The sequence below is a fragment of the Loxodonta africana genome, chromosome 4 (genome assembly GCF_030014295.1).
Source record: "Loxodonta africana isolate mLoxAfr1 chromosome 4, mLoxAfr1.hap2, whole genome shotgun sequence".
NCBI classification, from domain to species: Eukaryota; Metazoa; Chordata; class Mammalia; order Proboscidea; family Elephantidae; genus Loxodonta; species Loxodonta africana.
The window spans coordinates 44,184,933-44,206,279 of NC_087345.1; positions in this window are offsets into that span (position 1 = coordinate 44,184,933).

A 21,347-nucleotide genomic window follows, 5' to 3' on the forward strand; every position below is an offset into this window, starting at 1 on the left:
CCTCCTGCACACAGGCACTCAGCTCTCTTGCTCTATGGGTCAGCTCCAGCGCTGTCTCATGCTGGTCTCCTGGTTCTGCTGCTGCAGGTTCTCTGCTGTGCTGGTCTTCTGCTGCTGTCCCAGCTCATCCATTCAAAGTATTTCAAAACCACTTCCACATTTTAGGTATCTATTAGAGCAGCACCCCATTCTCAGTACCAAGTTCTGTCATAGTTATCTAGTGCTGGTCTGGCAGAAGTACCACAAGTGGATGGCTTTAACAAAGAGAAATTTATTTCCTCACAGTAAAGTAGGCTAAAAGTCCAAATTCAAGTTATCAGCTCCAGGCACTGCTTTCTTGGTGGTATGAGGTCCCCAACTTTCTCCTTGCTTCCCTTTCCTTTAATCTCTTGAGAGATAAAAAGTCGTGCAGGCCACACCCCAGGGAAACTCCTTTTACAGTGGACCAGGGAGGTGATCTGAGTAAGGGTGGTGTTACAATCCCACCCTAATCCTCTCAACATAAGATTACAATCACAAAATGGAGGACAATACTGGGAATCATGGGCTAACCAAATTGATGCACACATTTTGGAGTGGGAGAGGACATAATTCAATCCATGACAGAAGGAGTCCAGTCGAGAGATAAAAACAAGTTGTGAGACAATAGGACAGATACTGGGGTCACCACAAAAAGTTCAGGAGAACAGACAACCCTGGAGCCTGGAGACATTTTTCTGAGATGCTTGATGTAGATGAGGGAGGTTTTTGCAGGGTGCCTACAGGTTCTTTAGTATTTGAGAAAGGTACTTTTAAGGGTGCAGAGCCAGTTTGGACCCTTCTCAGTAAGTACTTTGATCTTTGATGACTCCTGTTAACTGATGGACCCATTGCTGGCTCTGCTCCCTGTTTTCCATATCCAGGAAGTTGCCACTCTGTGGAATGGCCTGTTGTATTAGTTCCCTGTGATGGCTATTACAAATTTCCACTAATTTTATGGCTTATAACAGCATACCTTTTTTCTCTTACAGTTTTAGAGATTTCACCGGGACAAAACCAAAGTGTTGTCAGGGTCACACCATCTGGAGGCTTTCCTTGCCTTTTCCAGATTCTAGATCTGCATTTCTTTCATTCTTTGGCTCATGGTCTCTTCCTCCATCTTCGAGACTAGAATCTTCAAAACTCTCTCTGCTTCTTCTTCAGATTGCCTTCTCTGGGGTCTAACTCTCTTATAAGGACATTTGTGATTGCATTTAGGGCCCACCTAAACAAGTTAATCTCCCCATCTCAAGGTCCTTAATCTGCCTGCAAAGATCTTTTTCCCATATAAAGTCATATTCACAATTTCTGGGATTAGGGCCTGGATATCTTGAGGCTATTTTTGATTACCATACTCTTGCACCGTTTTTATTCACATGTGTGTTTTCTGTTTTTCCCTGTGTGGCGTTGTACTTGCAAATAAACTGATTCATTGCCTGGTTCACTTACACTGAATGTCAGTCAAATTATCCAGAGATTTTGAACAGAATTTGTTTTTCAGAAATTTGTCTTTGTGGCTTCTGTGAACCACTCACTTCCTCAGGATCTGTTAAAGTGTTCTAAAAAAAAAGCAGGCACAAAAAATGGTTAGCATTTATGTTTTACCACAGATATAAAATCTTTGGATGACTCATGGGGCTTCTTACTGTGAAATCACCTTTCTCAGAAGCTTTCTTTTCTAGGAACCTGATATGCTTTCAAATTTTCTATTTAAAAAACATCTTACTGCTCCACTTCTGTTACGTGCATCTAACGAATCCTTGTCAGGACTGTCAGGAAGCTCATTTCCGTCCAAGGTCTGGCTGGCCCCAGGACACCTGTTACACTGGTGGTGAACATGAAATGTCAGACATGTGCTGCCCCTGTCCCCCAGGCTGCCAGGTGGAAGGCTCAGCTGCTCCTCAGACCCAGGATCTTCATGGCTTTCTCCAGATGCCTAGAGTTCCCCCTCATCCTGCTTTTCATCTTCCACATGATTCACATTATGTGAGGCTTTAACTCTGGGTCCCAGGAGAGCATTTGTAGGCAGTAGCCATTTGTTGTCAGTTCATTCAACACATGTTTGTCAAGTGCTTACTAGTACCTGGCATTTTGCTCTGTGCTGTGCATTCAAGGATGAGTGAAGCACCGATCCTACCCTCAGGGTATCAAGTTGTTTAGTCAAGGCATAACCCCGAAAATTAGTTCCTTCTAGCTGCAAGTGACAGAAACCAAATTCTCACTGACTTAAACATTAAAAAGAATATATTGATTTATGCAACAGAAAAGTACAGGGATAGCACTGTATATCAGTCAGGGACTCATCAGAGAAGGATTCAATCAATCCAATGTAAGGAATTCATTACAAGAATTTGACCCTATGCAATTGTGGAAGCTAGTTAAACAATCTCTGTAAGGTTGTTGTCTTGGCTTCTTATGCTGGAGCTTGAAGTCTTCAGGGCTAGCAGTCAGGCAGGGGAGCTGGATGTAAATTGGGAAAGAGGGAAGACAACTGGAACCCATGAGGATTCAATGAAACTCAGGTCAGTCTTTTACCACCTCCAGACCACACTGAACTACTGTTGGGGTCCTGCAGCAGAAGAAAATCTGAGACCTTTGTCATGAAGCTAAATATGCACCTGGTACAGGAGTTGGAGAAGCTGAAAGAGAATCCAAGTGAAGATGGAACAGACGTAAACTTGGCGGCTGCCCTATAACAATGAGGTAAGCCAGCAGATAAATGACACTGCACATACACAGAAACAGTACTTGGTGCCCCTGCCCTAACCTTTCAGGTGTAAAAATAATATGGATGCCTTAACTTTCACCTTCCAAATTCCATGCAAACTGTCTTCTATGTTCCACCCTAAGCAGATACATATAGGGAATTCTGAAAGACACAGTGCAGCTTAACCAAGTTAACACATTACAAATTCACTCCATAATGGAATGAGGAATAGTTGCCTGAAGGTGTTCAGACAATGATCTCTCAGCTCCGTGTTTCTGCCTTTTGATTTTATTCTCAAGAATCCTCTCAATTCATAAACCCAGTGGAAAGAAAGCTTCTCTTTCTCAGTCATTCTAGCAAGTCCTGGGGTGAACACTCATTGTCTCTGGCCCAGGGAATGCAGCATCCTCATTTGACACCTTGGGATCTCTTGTCTTGTCTTGAAGCCAGAGCAGGTGTCCTGTCCCATTCTAACTACTAAACCAGTTGCTGTTGAGTCCATTCCGACTCATGAAGACCACAAGTGTTTCAGGGTAGAACTGTGCTATATGGGGTTTTCAATGGCTGTGATCTTTTGGAAGTAGATTGCAAGACCATTCTTTTGAGGTGCCTTTGAGTGGATTTGAACCACCAAGCTTTCAGTTAATAGCTCCGTGCTTAACCATTTGCACTACCCAGGAGCTCTTCATTCTAACTACAGGCACCGGGAATACATAAGGGGTAGTTTTTCAAGGGAAAATCAAGGTGTTAATATTGAAAAAGCAGACCAAACCAAAAATAAAAGTCCACTAATACAGATGGTAAACTCAGGGACAAGTGTTGCTATAAAACGTGATTGTTTCAAATATGAAGGCAGCTGGATGCACAAAAGTAATTATTGTTGTTAGGTGCCATCGAGTCGGTTCCGACTCATAGTATCCCTATGTACAACAGAAAGAAACACTACTCGGTATGTAGCGGCATCTGTCTCTGTTCCTCCTGCCATAAAATGTTGATATGAGCGTGTCTTAGTTTCTTCGCACTGCTGTAACAGAAATACCACAAGTAGGTGGTTTTAAAGAATTGAATTTATTTTCTCACAGTTTAGGAGGCCAGAAGTCCAAATTCAGGACACTAGCTCTAGCGGAAGGTTCTCTCTCCGTCTGCTCTGGGAGAAAATTCTTGTTCCAGCTTCTCAAGCCCCTGCATTCCTTGGTTCACTGGAGATCTCCACAAATGTGGCATCTCATCTATCTTTCCCACATTTGTGCTTGCTTTTCTCTCTGTCTTATCTGCTCTTTTCAGGTCTCAAAAGTGATTAGGTTTAAGACACACCCTACATTGATATGGTCTCGTTAACATAGCAAAGAAAGCTTTATTACAAATGGAATTACATACACAAATATAGGCGTTAAGATTACAACACATATTTTGAGGGGGATACAATTCAATCCATCCACAGGGTCATAAACAATAAGGCTTAAGACAGTGTTGGTATCACAGAAAAAAAATTGGAGGAGTCAGAAAAGACAATTGACATCCCAACTCAACCACTGGCTTAACAGCTCTGTGACCTTGGGCAAAACACTTTACAATCTAATCACAATTTGTTCATCTCTAAATAGGAATGTTCACTTACAATCTGCCAATCTTACATAATAAAATACTATTCAAATTTAAAAAGCCATTTATACAGAGAGTTTATACAGTGTTATTCCTCCAGGCAGAATTTATACTGAAGAGCAGAGCATAAGTAAGAAAATCACTTAATATGTGTATCAGTTTTCTATTGCTGCTATAACAAAATACCACTAACTTAGTGGCTGAAACAATAAAATTTTATTATCTTGAGTTCAGTAACGGGGCCCTGGTGGTGCAGTGGTTAAGAGCTGCTGATCAAAATATTGGCAGTACGAATCTACTAGCTGCTCCTTGAAACCTCTATGGCGCAGTTCTACTCTGACCTATAGGGTCATTATGAGTCAGAATCAACTTGATGGCAATGAGTTTTTGTTTTTGTTTTTAGTTCAGTAGGTCAGAAGTCCAACATGGTTCTCACTGTGGTACAATCAAGGCGTTGGTAGGACTGTGTTCCTTTTTGGAGGCTGTAGGAAAGAATCCATTTCCTTGCCTTTTCCAACTTTTAGAAGCCACTTGCATTCCTTTGCTCATGGCCCTTTTCCTCTATTTTCAATACCTGCAGCATCACCAATGGTGGGCAGGTTTCAGTGGAGCTTCCAGACTAAAACAAACTAGGAAGAAGGACCTGGCTGTGTACTTCTGAAAAAATTGTTCAGTGAAAACCTTAGGAACACCAGCGGAACGTTGTTTGATATAGTGGCAGAAGATGAGCCTCTTAGGTTGGAAGACGCTCAAAATATGACTGGGGAAGAGCTGCCTCCTCAAAATGGAGTTGACCTTAATGACATGGAGGGAGTCAAGCTTTTGAGACCATCATTTGCTGATGTGGCACGACTCAAAATGAGAAGAAACAGCTGTAAACATCCATTGTTAATTGGGATGTAGAATGCATGAAGTATGAATCTAGGAAAATTGGAAGGCATCAAAAATGAAATGGAACACATAAACATTGACATCCTAGGCATTAGTGAGCTGAAATGGACTGGTATTGGCCGTTTTGAATCAGACAATCCTATGCTCTACTATGCCGGGAATGACAACTTGAAGAGGAATGGCATTGCATTCATTGTCAAAAAGAACATTTCAGTATCTGTCCTGAAGTACAATGCTGTCAGTGATAGGATAATATCCACACACCTACAAGGAAGACCAGTTAATACAACTATTATTCAAATTTACCCACCAACCACGAAGGCCAAAGATGAAGAAATTGAAGATTTTTACCAACTTCTGCAGTCTGAAATTGATCGAACATGCAATCAGGATGCATTGATAATTACTGGAGATTGGAATGCGAAAGCTGGAAACAAAGGAGGGTTGGTGGTTGGAAAATACGGCCTTGGTGATAGAAATGACTCTGGAGAATGCATGATTGAATTTTGGAGTACCAACGACTTCATCACAAATACCTTTTTTCACCAACATAAACGGTGACTATACACATGGGCCTCACCAGACAGAATACACAGGAATCAAATTGACTACGTCTGTTCGAAGAGATGATGGAAAAGCTCAATATCATCAGTCAGAACAAGGCCAGGGGCTGACTGTGAAACAGACCATCAACTGCTCATATGCAAGTTCAAGTCGAAACTGAAGAAAATTAGAACAAGTCGACAAGAACCAAAGTACGACCTTGTGTTTATTGCACCTGAATCTAGAGACCATCTCAAGAATACATTTGATGCCTTGAACACTAATGACTGTAGACCAGAGGAGTTGTGGATTAACATCAAGGACATCATACATGAAGTAAGCAAGAGGTCATTAAGAAGACAGGAAAGAAAAAAAAGACCAAAATGGATGTCAGAAAAGACTCTGAAACTTGCCCTTGAAAGTTGAGTAGCTAAAGCAAGAGGAAGAAATGATGAAGTAAAAGAGCTGCACAAAAAATTTCAAAGGGCAGCTTAAGAAGACAAAATAAAGTATTATAATGACATGAGCAAAGACCTGGAGATAGAAAACCAAAACAAAAGAATATGCTCTGCATTTCTCAAGCTAAAAGAACTGAAGAAAAAAATTCAAGGCTCAAGTTGCAATATTGAAGGATTCTATGGCAAAAATATTAAACTACTCAGGAAGCATCAAAAGAAAATGGAAGGAATACACAGTCACTATACCCAAAAGAATTGGTTGAGGTTCAACCATTTCAGGAGGTACCATATAAGCAGGAACCAATGGTACTGAAGGAAGAAGCCCAAGCTGCACTGAAGGCATTGTTGATAAACAAGGCTCCAGGAATTGACAGAATACCAGTTGAGATGTTTCAACAAATGGATGCAGTGCCGAAAGCGCTCACTGGTCTATGCTAAGAAATTTGGAAGACACCTACCTGGCCAACCAACTGGAAGACATCCATATTTATGCCTATTCCCAAGAAAGGTGATCCAACTGAATGTGGAAATTATTGAACAATATCATTAGTATCATGTCGTTGTTGTTAGGTGCTGTCGAGTCGCTTCCAACTCATAGCGACCCTGTGCACAACAGAAGGGAACATTACCCGGTCCTGTGCCATCCTCAGAATTGTTGCTATGCTTGAACCCACTGTTGCAGCCACTGTGTCAGTCCACCTCCTTGAGGGTCATCCTCTTTTCCACCGACCCAGTACTTTACCAAGCATGATGTCCTTCTCTAGGGACTGATCCCTCCTGACAACATGTCCAAAGTATGTAAGATGCAGTTTTGCCATCCTTGCTTCTAAGGAGCATTCTGGTTGTACTTCTTCCAAGACAGATTTGTTCATTCTTTTGACAGTGCATGGTATATTCAATATTCTTCACCAATGCCACAATTCAAAAGCATGAACTCTTCTTCAGTCTTCCTTATTCATTGTCCAGCATTCACATGCATATGATGCAATTGAAAATACCATGGCTTGGGTCAGACGCACCTTAGTCTTCAAGGTGACGTCTTTGCTTTTCAACACTTTAAAGAGGTCCTTTGCAGCAGATTTGCCCAATGCAATGCGTCTTTTGATTTCTTGACTGCTGCTTCTGTGGGTCAATAATATGCACAAGTAAAATTTTGCTGAAGATCATTCAAAAGCAGCTGCAGCAGTATATTGACAGGGAACTGTCAGAAATTCAAGCCAGATTCAGAAGAGGACACAGAACCAGGGATATCATTGCTGATGTTAGGTGGATCCTGGCTGAAACAGGCAATACCAGAAAGATATTTACCTGTGTTTTATTGACTATGCAAAGGCATTTGGCTGTGTGGATCATAACAAATTATGGATAACATTGTGAAGAATGGGAATTCCAGAATGCTTAATTGTGCTCATGAGGAACCTGTACATAGACCAAGAGGTGGTGGTTTGAACAGAACACGGGGATACTGGGTAGTTTAAAGTCAAGAAAGTTGTGCATTAGGGTAGCATCCTTTCACCGTACATATTCAATCTGTATGCTGAGCAAATAATCCGAGAAGCTGGACTATATGAAGAAGAATGGGCATCACGAATGGAGGAAGAGCCATTAACAACCTGTGTCATGCAGATGACACAACCTTACTTGCTGACAGTGAAGAAAACTTGAAGCACTTACTGATGAAGATCAAAGACCACAGCCTTTAGTATGGATTACACCTCAGCATGAAGAAAACAAAAATCTTTACAACTGAACCAATAAGCAACATCATGGTAAATGGGGAAAAGATTGAAGTTGTTAAGCATTTCATTTTACTTGGACCCACAATCAGCACCCATGGAAGCAGAAGTCAAGAAATCATATGATGTATTGGGCAAATATGCTGCAAAGGACCTTTTTTAAAGTGTTGAAAAGCAAAGATGCCACTTTGAAGGCTCAGGTGCACCTGACCCAAGTTGTGGTGTTTTCAATCACCTCATATGAATGTGAAAGCTGGACAATGAATAAGGGAGACCTAAGAAGAATTGACACCTTTGAATTGTGGTGTTGGAGAAGAATACTGAATGTACCATGGACTGTCAAAGGAACAAACAAATCTGTCTTGGAAGAAGTACAACCAGAATGCTCTTTAGAAACAAGGATGGCGAGACTATGTCTCACTTACTTTGGATATGTTGTCAGAAGGAATCAGTCCCTGAAGAAGAACATCATGCTTGGTAAAGTAGAGGGTCAGCGAAAAAGAGGAAGACCTTCAATGAGATGGTTGACACAGTGGCTGCAAAAATGGGCTTAAGCATAACAGTGATTGTACAGGTGGCACAGAAGTGAGCAGTGTTTCGTTCTGTTGTATATAGGGTCACTATGTGTTGGAACTTACTCGATGGCACCTAACAACAACAACAACAACCACTTTTTACGACTGGTATCATGGATTGAATTGTGTCTCCTAAAAATATCTGTCAACTTGACTAGGCCATGATTTCCAGTATTGTGTGATTGTCTACCATTTTGTCATCTGCAGTGATTTTCCTATGTGTTGTAAATCCTATCTCTGTGATTTTAATGAGATGGAATTAGTGGCAGTTATGTTGATGAGACTCAATCTGCAAGATTATGTTGTGTCTTAAGCCAATCTCTTTTGAGATATAAAAGAGAGAAGTGAGCAGAAAGACATGGGGACCTCTTACCACAAAGAAAGCAGTGCTGGTGACAGAGTTCGTCCTTTGGACCTGGAGTCTCTGTACCTGAGAAGCTCCTAGACCGGGGGAGATTGATGATGAGGACTTTCCTCAGTGCTGACAGAGAAAAAGGGCCTTCCCCTGGAGCTGATGCCCTGAATGCAGATTTCGAAGCCATTTACTGTGATATTTCTGTTACAGCAGCACTAGACAACTAAGACAATCAGGTATCTCCTGCCAGCACTTTATCAAAACTGCTTCTTTGAAGATTGCTAGCACCTTCCTGAATGGTAAATCCAGAAGTTTTTTTTTTCCTTAGCCTCCATTCTTACTTCAAACAATCAACTTGATTAGCCAACTCCTCCTGACTTGACAACCTGGTTCCAGTGCTTTCTAGTTCTCTGCAACTTTGGTTAATTCTCTCTCCTATGGGAACTCCTCTTTCTCCGTCTCATGCCTGTAAATTTTGAGGAGAAGAGGATCTGAAATCTTTATCCTGTTCCTTTCAGTGCCACACATGAACTTCCTATTTGGGAGTAAAATAATAAAGTGTAAAAAGGATTAAAATTAACAAATTCAAATTTAAACAAGAGGATGCCATCTGTGGGAAAAATAGTGTGGTACTGAAAAAAAAATGGGCACAAAAGGTAAAATTGACAGAGAGATCACTTAAATACAAATTTCACCACAGAAACTTAATATCGATCTCCTTCTCATAGGGAAATTTCCTATTAATTCCATTCAGCATCTCCTTGATCAGGATGTAAGAATTTTCCTTTAGGTTCCCTCTGCCACAGTCTTGGTCTTCTCTATTAAAGGGAGGGGGTTATCAACGTCCAGGTTTGTTGCATGGCAGGAGCTCTGCAACAAATGAATGTGAGCCCACACTCCAAGACAGGTCATCCTTTGTATGCCTTCCATGCTGCGGCAGCAGGTTCTTGTTCTTCATCTATCCAAACTACTCTCCCTCTCTAGTTCTTTCCTCTTCCCTGGGGCATCCCAGAAGTGAGAACTAGCCCTTCAAGAATACCTCTTAGAAGGTAACTTACATCTGGTACTGAGGTTGGCAGTTTATTTAAATCTTTATTTTTGTTTCAGTGTTAATGGGGGAGTATCAGTGCAAGAGAAAATCCACAGAAGAACAAGGTTAACATTTCAAGGTATAAACCTTACATACATATTTTATACATACTTCTAATGTTTTCACTGAGAAGGAGGGCAAGGACATCAAAGAAGGTAGTCTAGGCCATCGGATTATCCAACCATGTTACAAGAGCATGGAACTATGGGGAGGGGAGATGTAGACCTTATTTGGGCATAAAAGTAGGTGATGCTGTGGGTGGTACTGGGCAGGAATCTGATAGGATTCAACACAAGAAATGCAAACTGGAAGGAAGGGCTCTTGGCTTTGTATAAGTACATAATAAAAGCTAGCATTAACTGAGCACATGGTAGTAATCATGTACTGCTCTTAATGCACTATATAAATGAACTTATCCTCACAACAATCCTCTAAAGGATAAAGTATCTTCATTTTTCAAAGGAAATATTGAGGCACCAAGTAAGCGGCAGAGCTGGATCTCAAGTTCCAGATTCTATATTCTTAACCATTATATTACACTCTATGTAAACTGCAGTATAAGAGTAGGATAACTTCTGGGGTTCTTCTCCCCCAGTGATTCTGGGAGGGCACTATCATTGATAAACTATATGACTGCATTTTCTCACTGTATAATCTGTTTTGTATAGTCGATCTCAGGGCCTGGAATACACCGTGGACAGGGAGAAAACAGAGTCAGGTTTGCTTGCCTGGTACCATGAACAAGCTGACCTAGGATTGGTGTGATCTGGGAAGCCCATTGATTAATCTTCCCTCCTTGCCTCTTCCATCATCCTAGAGAATACAGTCTTCACAGAGGAGGGAGAAGACCAGGAGTCAGCAGAGCTTGCTTGAAAATTTCGTGTGAGTAACTGGCAACCTGAACACATATTATTCATGATGAAATTAAGACACAATATTATTTTGTCTCCCTGCCATGATTTTAAATTTTATTTAGTGAGGCAAATATTTCCTTGCCTTTGGATGAAAACTTTAGAAGGTGCCATGTTTTCTGCAAATTTGTAGATAATGGACTAATTTGACAATGATAAGTTTAAGCTGTAAATACTTATATCAGTATTTAGAAGGTCAAGGCCCACGTAACAGATAAAACTTCAGTGACTCCAGTGGTATAGAAGAGAATATCTCCCCTTTCCTCACAGGTGCCTTCCTAACAGCAAAACAGGGAAAGAAGTGTATTCCTGTGGGGATGGAAGAGCTCTCCCCGGGCATGATTCTGGGAATGTAGCCCCTGGTTGGATACAACAGGTGACAATTTTCTTAGATGTTTTAATTTTACTGTAAAAGTTTATATCACTCTTTCATTTACCTCCATAATGTGTCAGGATTTAAGAATGTTAAAAAGTTTAAAAATATTTACCAAGAATATTGTTATACTTCTTTCTCCCCTACCTCCCCAATCGCAGTACAGTTCAGAGTCCAAGAAGGCATTTCATATTTACCCCATGGTGTTGTGTTATCCCTTTGACTTGCTGTCTTGCTCAAGTTTGAAAAGCCCAGGCCAGGCCCATAGAATCCAAATTCAAAATCATGCCATTAAAAAGGCCCAACAATCAAGCATGTATGCTCTCATGGATTGAATTATGTCCCCCCCAAAATGTGTGTATCAGCTTGGTTAGGCCATATGTGGTTGTCCTCCATTTTGTGATTGTAATTTTATGTTGAGAGGATTAGGGTGGGATTGTAACACCACCCTTACTCAGGTCACCTCCCTGATCCAAGGTAAAGGGAGTTTCCCTGAGGTGTGGCCTGCACCATCTTTTATCTCTTAAGAGACAAAAGGAAAAAGAAGCAAGCAGAGAGTTGGGGACCTCATATCACCAAGGAAAAAGCACCGGGAACAGAGTGTGTCCTTTGGACATGGGGCCCCTGTGCCTAAGAAGCTCCTCAACTATGGGAAGATTGAGGACAAGGACCTTCCTTCAGAGCTGACAGTGAGAAAGCCTTCCCCAGGAGCCAACGTCCTGAATTTGGACTTTTAGCCTACTTTACTGTGAGGAAATAAAGTTCTCTTTGTTAAAGCCATCCATTTGTGGTGTTTGTTATACCAGCACTAGATGACTAAGACATATGCCAAACTTCAACATCTGTTCAAAGTCTGTGGTGAACACATAGACGTCTGTTATGTAGCTGTCTGTACTTTTTCTTAGTTTGAAATGTTTTATATTTTGAAAATAAAAGTTAAAGCAAAATCTATGTCTCGCTCTTACCTATGTATCCAAACTTATTTCCTTATTGTTTCCTAACAGAATGTTTGGATTTCTGATTTCAGATCTTTACTTAATACATTCCCTGCATGAAATTTATTTTTTCTGTTTGTCTGAGTCCCACCCTTTTTGTGAAACTCAAGTTAAATTTAATCTTCTACAGGAAACCATGCCTGCTATCCTTATCCCTCGTTAATCACTTCCTCTTTTGAACAGCTGAAGTATGTACTGCCTATTCTTACATCCCAATCTGCCTATGGTGGTTGTTTATCTTTTTCCTTATCTCCTTTTCTCCCTAGTAAGCTGGTTAAGTGTTAACCTTTTTGTTAGCAGCCATAGCTTTTAACCCCTACACCACTAGGGTTTCCATATGTGTTATAGTAGGCACTTAAAAAGCTATTTGCTGGAAAGAAAACAAAATACATGAAAGACATTCAAAAGGTAGTTCTTCAAACTTTATATCAATTGCTTTCATGAAAATGGGTAGGAGGTGGTCGGTATTAGTGAATCTGACCAGCCAGACGTTGTTGCAGAAAATCATGAAAACACACTTAGAGAACGTATTCAATTTCAGATGTACAGGTGGTTCATTAAATCACTCATTTCAAATCTTTTGGAGTTCCTATTATGACCAGGCACCATTCTAGGCACTTGAGATGTAACGATGTACAAAACAGATGATGATGGTGGTGGGTGTGATGATAATGATGATGATGGTGATGATAACAAAACTACAATGGGCATTGCCTGGGAGGCTGTGATAATAGGCACTTCCCACCAGTCATGCCTCCCCTGGATCACTCACTGTGAATCTGGGCATATTGAAGGGTTTCAAATCGTAGACCCTAAGCAATTAGCTCACTGGATGTGCCACAAGTATATACATTGAGGCTGCTGGTTGGTCATCAGGAGCAAGACCTACCTCTTAACCTCCCAGCAAAATGACGGGGTAGGAAGGCACCCTCTTAGGACATTATCCGGTTAAATTTGATAAGGATTGATAATATTGGGTGTAGGACTCAAATTTATATTCCGGAGCATACCCCAGTAAAACTGTGCTAAGATCCTAAAGAGAGGTAGCACATGATAAAGTGAAATGTAAAGATATCCCAAATACACAATAAGAAAGAGCAAAAGACAGCTCTGTTTTTGTATCTCCAGTAACAGAGAATAAGTCAGTGTAAAACAGTTCCTTCTAATGTAAAGGTCGGGTTTTACAGGTTTTAAATAGCATTTTTCTGCTTATAAAAGTAATATATTCACTTAGTAATATTAGAAAATACTAAAACAATTACTATTTTAATTAAAAATATTAAAAAAATTTTAAAGCATTGCAGTTTTTTAAAATAGTGTTTCCTGCTTATGAAAGTAATATATTCATTTATAAAATTCCTAAAAAAGAGTATTATAGAGGCTGATTCAACCAGGATAAATTCTAGTTACAAATAGATAAAAGAATGACCCTCCTTAATTTCTTCTGGAAACTTTCCCTATGAGGATAAGGTTCATACTTTATTTTTCTATGTTTAAGTCAGAGTGTGCTTTCTATGTTTCAATAGCCTTAATTAGAATGCAAAACTTATTACTCTTTTTTAAAGTGTCTATTTTCTTCTGATTATTTAATTTTGAAATTGACTCAACAGTAATTTATATGTATTTTTGGAAAAAGTTGAAAAATACAGAAAGGAATGAAGTTAAAATCATCCATAATCTCACTATTGAGAGTCTGTGGGGCTAATATTTTGATGCATTTATTTACATACTATGTTTTTGTAAAAACGTATATGCTATGCATATGCCGACATGTATACGAAGTATTCTAACTGCATGGAGAATGCTTATGATGTAATGCAAAAAGAAAAGAGTGGGATGCATGACATTTTATACAGCCTGATCTAATTAAAATTCTTCATAAGCATGCTTTTAATAACTGCATGAGAGTTCATCATTTGGATGTGAACTGATAACCTTTTCAGAAAGAATGGCGCTGCTCTTAATAACTGCAGCAAATTCTCTCTAATACAAAATGAAGGAAGCTTGTCTACTTATTCTTTCTTCTCATCTCTTTGTCTAGCACTTTCCAACATCCAGAGCAAGCAATAGGGAACTTACTGTCTCTACCAATAGGTAATTTAGAACTGGATGAAGATATCAATAATCTAATAATCAGTATTCTGAATATTACCATCAATATTCTGAAAGTAAATTTAGAAAATGTGAAGAGTCATAAACTTCCTTCATACAATTAGAGTTTTGAAAGTTAAAGTACCTTGCTTGCCTCTCCACCAGTACCTGATGCAATAGTAGATACATTTCTCTTGGCAAAGGCCTTTTAGTAAAAGTCATGATTACATATCTTCTTAGTCTTGACCTCTATGATTCCCCAGAGCCCGTGTATGGATGAAAGTGGCTACATAAGGATTCCTGGAAGAATCTTTTAAAAAACACCAATACTTGGGCCACAATTCTAGAGTGGGCCCCCATCACTCATCTGCCAGTCTGTCATACTGTGGTGGCTTCATGTTGCTATGATGCTGGAAGCTATGCTGCTAGTATTTTGAATACCTGCAGCGTCACCAATGGTGCGCAGGTTTCAGAGAAGCTTCCATACTAAAACAAACTAGGAAGAAGGACCTGGCTGTGTACTTCTGAAAAAATTGTTCAGTGAAAACCTTAGGAATAGCAGTGGAACATTGCCTGATATAGTGCCAGAAGATGAGCCCATCAGGTTGGAAGACACTCAAAATACAGCTGCCTCCTCAAAGTAGAGTCGAACTTAATGATGTGGATGGAGTAAAGCTTTTGGGACCATCATTTGCTGATGTGGCACAACTCAAAATGAGAAGAAACAGCTGCAAATATCCATTAATAATCAGAACATGGAACATATGAAGTATGAATCTAGGAAAACTGAGTCGTCAAAAATGAAGTGGAACGTATAAAGATCAACATCCTAGGGATCAGTAAGCTGAAATGGACTGGTATTGGCCATTTTGAATTAGATAATCACATGGTCTACTTTACCAGGAATGATGAATTGAAGGAGAATGGTGTTTCATTCATTGTCAAAAAGAAACATTTCAAGCTCTATCTTGAAGTACAACTCTGCCAGTGATAGGATAATATCCATAAGCTTACAAGGAAGACCAGTTAATATGACAATTATTCAAATTTATGTATCAAACACTAAAAAAAGAAGGATCAGTAGTTGGAAGATATGCCCTTGGTGATAGAAATGACGCCACAGATGGCATGATAGAATTTTTCAAGAGCAAAACTTTTCATTGCAAATACCTTTTTTCAACAACATAATGATGACTATACATTTGGACCTTTCCAGGTGGAATACGCAGGAATCAAATTGACTATGTCTGTGGAAAGAGACGGTGGAGAAGCTCAATATCATCAGTCAGGAGCCGACTGTGGAACAGACCAGCAATTGCTCAAATGCAAGTTGAAGTTGAAGCTGAAGAAAATTAGAGTAAGTCCACAAGAGCCAAAACATGACCTTGAGTATATCCCACCTAAATTTAGAGATCATTTCGAGAATAGATCTGATACTTTGAACGCTAATGACCAAAGACCAGATGAGTTGTGGAATTAATTCAAGGACATCACATATGAAGAAAGCAAAAGGTCATTTAAAAGACAAGAAAGAAAGAAAAGACCAAAATGGATGTCAGAAGAGACTCTGAAACTTGCTTTTGTATGTAGAGTAGCTAAAGAAAAAGAAAGAAATGATGAAGTAAAAGGCTGAACAGAACATTTCGAAGGATGGCCTGATAAGACAAAGTAAAGTATTATAATAACATGTGCAAAGACCTGGAGTTAGAACAGCAAAAGAGAAAAACACGCTTGGCATTTCTCAAGCTGAAAGAACTGAAGAAAAAACTCAAGCCTCGAGTTGCATATCAAAGGGTTCTACAGGGAAAATATTGAACAACACAGGAAGCATGAAAAGAAGATGGAAGGAACACACAGAGTCATTATACCAAAAAGGATTGGTCAACCGTCAACAGTTTCAGAAGGTAGCATATGATCAAGAACTGGTGGTACTGAAGGAAGAAGTCCAAGCTGCACTGAAGGTACTGGCAAAAAACAAAGCATCAGGAACTGGTGGAATACCCATTGAGATGTTTCAACTAACGGATGCAGTGCTGGAAGTACACACTTGTCTATGCCAAGAAATTTGGAAGGCAGCTACCTGGCCAACCAAACTGAAAAAGATCCATATTTGTGCCTATTCCAAAAAAAGATGCTCCAATGGAATGTGAAAATTATTGAACAATATCATTAATATCATGCAAAAGTAAAATTTTGCTGAAGATCATTCAAAGGTGGTTGCAGCAGTACATCAACAGGCAACTGCTAGAAATTCAAACCGGATTCAGAAGATGATGTGGAATGAGGGATGTCATTGCTGATGTCAGATGGATCCTGGCTGAAAGCAGAGAACACCAGAAAGATGTTTACCTGTGTTTTATTGATTATGCAAAGGCATTCGACTGTGTGGATCATAACAAATTATGGATAATATTGTGAAGAATGGGAATTCCAGAACACTTAATAGTGCTCCTGAGGAACCTGTACATAGACCAAGTGGCACTCATTAGCAACAGAACAAGGGTATACTGCACCGTTTAAAGTCAGGAAAGGTGTGCATCAGGGTTGTATCCTTCCTCCATACTTATTCAGTCTGTATGCTGAGCAAATAATCTGAGAAGCTGGGCTATATGAAAAAGAACACGGCATCATGATTTGAGGAAGACTTACTAACAACCCATGATATGCAGATGACACAGCCTTGCTTGCTGAAAGTGAAGTGGACTTGAAGCACTTTCTGATGAAGATTGACGACTATAGCCTTCAGTATGCATTGTTCCTCAATAAGAGAAACAAAAACTCTCACAACTGGACCAATAAACAGGACCAGAACAAAGAAAATATTGAACTTGTAAAGGATTTCATTTTATTTGGATCCACAATCAACAGCCATGGAAGCAGCAGTCAAGAAACCAAATGATATTGCATTGAACAAATCTGCAAAAGACCTCTTTAAAGTGTCAAAAAGCAAAGATGTCACTTTGAGGACTAAGGTGCGCCTGACCCAAGCTTAATGTTTTCAATCACTTCATAGGCATGCTAAACCTGGACAGCGAATAAGGAAGACCGAAGAAGAACTGATGCCTTTGAATTGTGGTCTTGGCAAAGAATACTGAATATACCATGGACTGCCAGACGAGTGAACAAATCTGTCTTGGAGGAAGTATACCCAGGATGCTCTTTAGAATGGAGGATGGTGAGAATTTGTCGTGAGTACTTTGGACATGTTAGCAGGTGGGACCAGTTCCTGGAGAAGGACATCATGTTTGGTAAAGTAGAGGGTAAGAGAAAAAGAGGAAGATCATCAAGGAGACGGACTGACACAATGGCTGCAAAAATGGACTGAATCATAACAATGATTGTGAGGTTGGTGCAGCACCAGGCAGCGTTTCGTGCTGTTGTATATAGAGTGGCTATGAGTTGGAACTGACTTGACTCCACCTAACAACAACAACAGCAACAGAGTGGATTCCGGAAATTTGTATTTTACAACGTTTACCAAGTGATTCTGATGAGTAACCAGGTTTGGGAACACTGCCATAAAAGCTATAGTGTAACACGATTATTTTCTGGCCGCCTGAAGGAAGAAGGGGAAGGTAGACTTTGATTTATTGTGTGAAACATTGATTCCCCAGAGAGGCACTCCCTGGAAGACATTTGCAAAATCTATTCCAAGATAGTTATTTCCCTGGAGTGTTTTGATTGTCATTTTAAAGCCACTGGCAGAGATTTGATGAACTTCACAGGTCACTTGCAGCCATCCAATTTTATAAAAATATGCCTAATTCTGTAAATGTTGCAATGATCTTTAGAAAAGATTTCCCTTTTAGAAAAGAGTGCATTTACTTCACACCCATTAAGCTAAGCAATCATGACACTTTTATACCCCTGAGCACATTTAATTCCTGATAGATAATGAGACATTTAGCTTATTGTGAGCACATAAAGACATTGGAGTTTTTATAATGGGTTTCATTCCTTTAAAAAAAAAAAAAAAAGCTATATTAAATTTATTTCCTTCATTTTGTAGATACGTTGCTTTGTAAAGAATATATGACCACTTTCTCCATTTTATACAAGAAATGACTTTTTTAAACAATTGATTCATTTTTGTATGGTCATATGTTCTTCTCCTTCATTCATATGTAATTTTTTAAAATAAAAAATCACTTTTAATCAAAGATTTTGTGTCTAACTATTTTACCATATACAGAGCACCATGCCCCACGTCTTCAGTCTTCACAAGATCCTTGAAGAATTATTGTTGCAGTGAAAAGTTGATATTTTTGTCTGTACACCAGTTTTATGTGCAATGGGGATCTCCTATTGGCCAATCCACGTGGTCCTGGTGAGTCTGTTAATCACCGTGTCAGTTCCTTCACTGTCAGGGCTGAGCATGTGATCCCAGGTGGACCAAATATAATAACCCATTCTTCTGGGAGCAGTGATTGGCTTAGAGGTGAGCATATGCCCCAAGCAAGGCCAATTAGATGTGGGAAGAGAGAATTTTCTTTGTTTTTTCCTTCCTGGGTTTGTCAATCTAGGCCAATTGGAAGTAATTTTTCCCACCAATTTATGAAAGTCTGTCTAAGGAAGCCAGTATCTGGAGAGAGGCAGAGAAGGGAGATGGAGAAAGAAATTTTTAACATTCCGAACCTAATTGTATTGCCTTCTGAACTTCAAACAATGTGAAGTCCATGAATTTGTCCTTTACGTTAACTTTGAGTTTACAAATAAATTAAACTGAACCGCAAACAAAATTGTCCTAATACAAATATTTTCTCCATGTTTCAGATGAGCAAATTGAAGAAAGGTTAAGCAATTTGGCCCAGTTAGTAAGCAATATTGGTCCCTGGGTGGCACAAAAAGTTTGCTCTCAGCTACTAACCAAAAGGTTGGAATTTCGAACCCACCCAGTGGCACCACAGAGGAAAGCCCTGGCAATGTGTTTCCATGAAGATTACAGCAAAGAAAACCTTCGGGAGCTCAGTTCTACTCTGTTATACATGGGGGCGCCATGAGCTGGAACCAACTTGTTGGCAACGTTTGTGTTTTTTGTTTTTGATTAATTAAGTAAGCCACACTAGAACCCATATCTAATACTCTGAATCCTGCATTCTTTCTAGTTACACTCTGGTTTTTCAGTATCTACTGAAGAGGCCTGACGCTCAGGAGAAATACCTGATGTAAGAAATGGATCAAATGAGGCTTAGAATGGCATCATACCAAAATGCAGTTAGCCGAGCGGCTTTTGATCACAGTTTACAGGCATCTTTGCATAAATTGCAAAGTCTAAGGTGTCAAACATAAGAACTCAATCTACTAAGTACCTAAAACAAAATAAGAATTGAAACTTTCTCTTCTTCAAAGACAAGAACATTTCATTCAGGAGTGCTTCAGCATTTTCACCAAGTTTTGTGAAATCATGAGGAATGATAAATTATAGACACAAATTTGACCATAATGTACAAATCTACCAGAATGTTCAACTCTGTAGGCTGGTAGATTTATCTTGTTGCAAGCTAGATTTTTAGGGAATGGCAGGACATTGTAACCTATCCTCAAAATGGCAGGCTAGCTTGAACCACTGGAATCTGGGAATACAGTATTTTCCAATCAAAAAAAAATTTACCATCTGATGACAGATCAAAAGTTGTCTGTTCAGGCCTTTGTTGTACCTGGATGTTTTCTGTGATTTTCCTCTCCTATTTCTATTCCTAATCTAAGGAGCCCTGGTTGTGCAGAAGTTAAAGTGCTCAGCTGCTAACCAAAAGGTCAGCGGTTCAAACCCACCAGCTGCCCCTTGGTAGAAAGATGTGGCAGTTTGATTCTGTAAAGACATATAGCCTTGGAAACCCTGTTGGGCAGTTCTACTCTCCCCTATAGCATTGCTGAGTCAAAATTGTCTTGATGGCAATGGAAGAGATCAGTATATATTGATTTTTCTTGGTTTTGAGCATCAAAACATAAATATTATGCAAAAAGGACCCTGTGTAGGGAAAATGATTTGCACTCGACAACCAACTTCAAGGCTGGCATTTCGAACCCACCTAGTAGCTATGTGGAAGAAAAGATCATAGCCAAGAAAACTCCATGGAGCAGTTTTACTCTGTAACACATACAGTCACCATGAGCCAGAATTGACAGCAACGAGTTTATTACGCTATATCTAATCTTCTGTGACTTACATATTTCACTTCATGCAGTGACTCCTGTGAGAGCCGAAACGCGATGGTACTGCCTTGACTTTCCGGGTCTCACAAGTTTTCTGCCTCTGATAGGGTGTAGTTTTACCACTTTTCCGTAACTCTCTATCAGTGGGAAATACTTGAGTTTTCCTTCTCTGACACAAATTCTGGATTTCACAAGTGTTACTGTGTTATGTTTCTATAGGTGAAAATGGTTAAGTTCCCAGTTACAAACCAAAAGGTTGGCGATTCAAATCCACTCAGAGGTGCCTGGAAGAAGGGCAATTTGTCTATCTCTGTGCCTATAAAATATGATATTAATTATTCTAGCTTTACAATAAGTCTTGATATTTGATCAAACAAGTACTGTCACCTTTTTTTTTTTTTTTCCTTTGGCAGCATTTTGGCTATTCTTGGGTCTTTGAACTTCCATGTAAATTATTTTAGAAACATCTTGATTTCCTTAAAATACACTATTGACATTGGGGTTTGAAAGGGCCCATAGAGCCTTAATCATGTAGCTTTAAAATCCTATAGTCCAAGGCTCAAGGCCCCTTTCTGAGAGTCAGACACCTGGCCCTGCCAGATTGCTGTACACTGAGAAGAGTGAGAGAGGGCAAGGGTGGAGTCCCAGATGAATGCTGATGCAACATGTGTGTGCCACGTGGTCATTTGCCCTTTTGTGTATGATAGTGTACATCTGCCACAGTTTGCTTATCCACTCTTCCTGTGTTGGACACCCAAGTTGCTGATAGCTCCCCGGACCTACAAAGCACACAACAATCTTTGTGCACATCCTCTCATTGACCCGTGTGAGAATTTATTTGTGATAAGC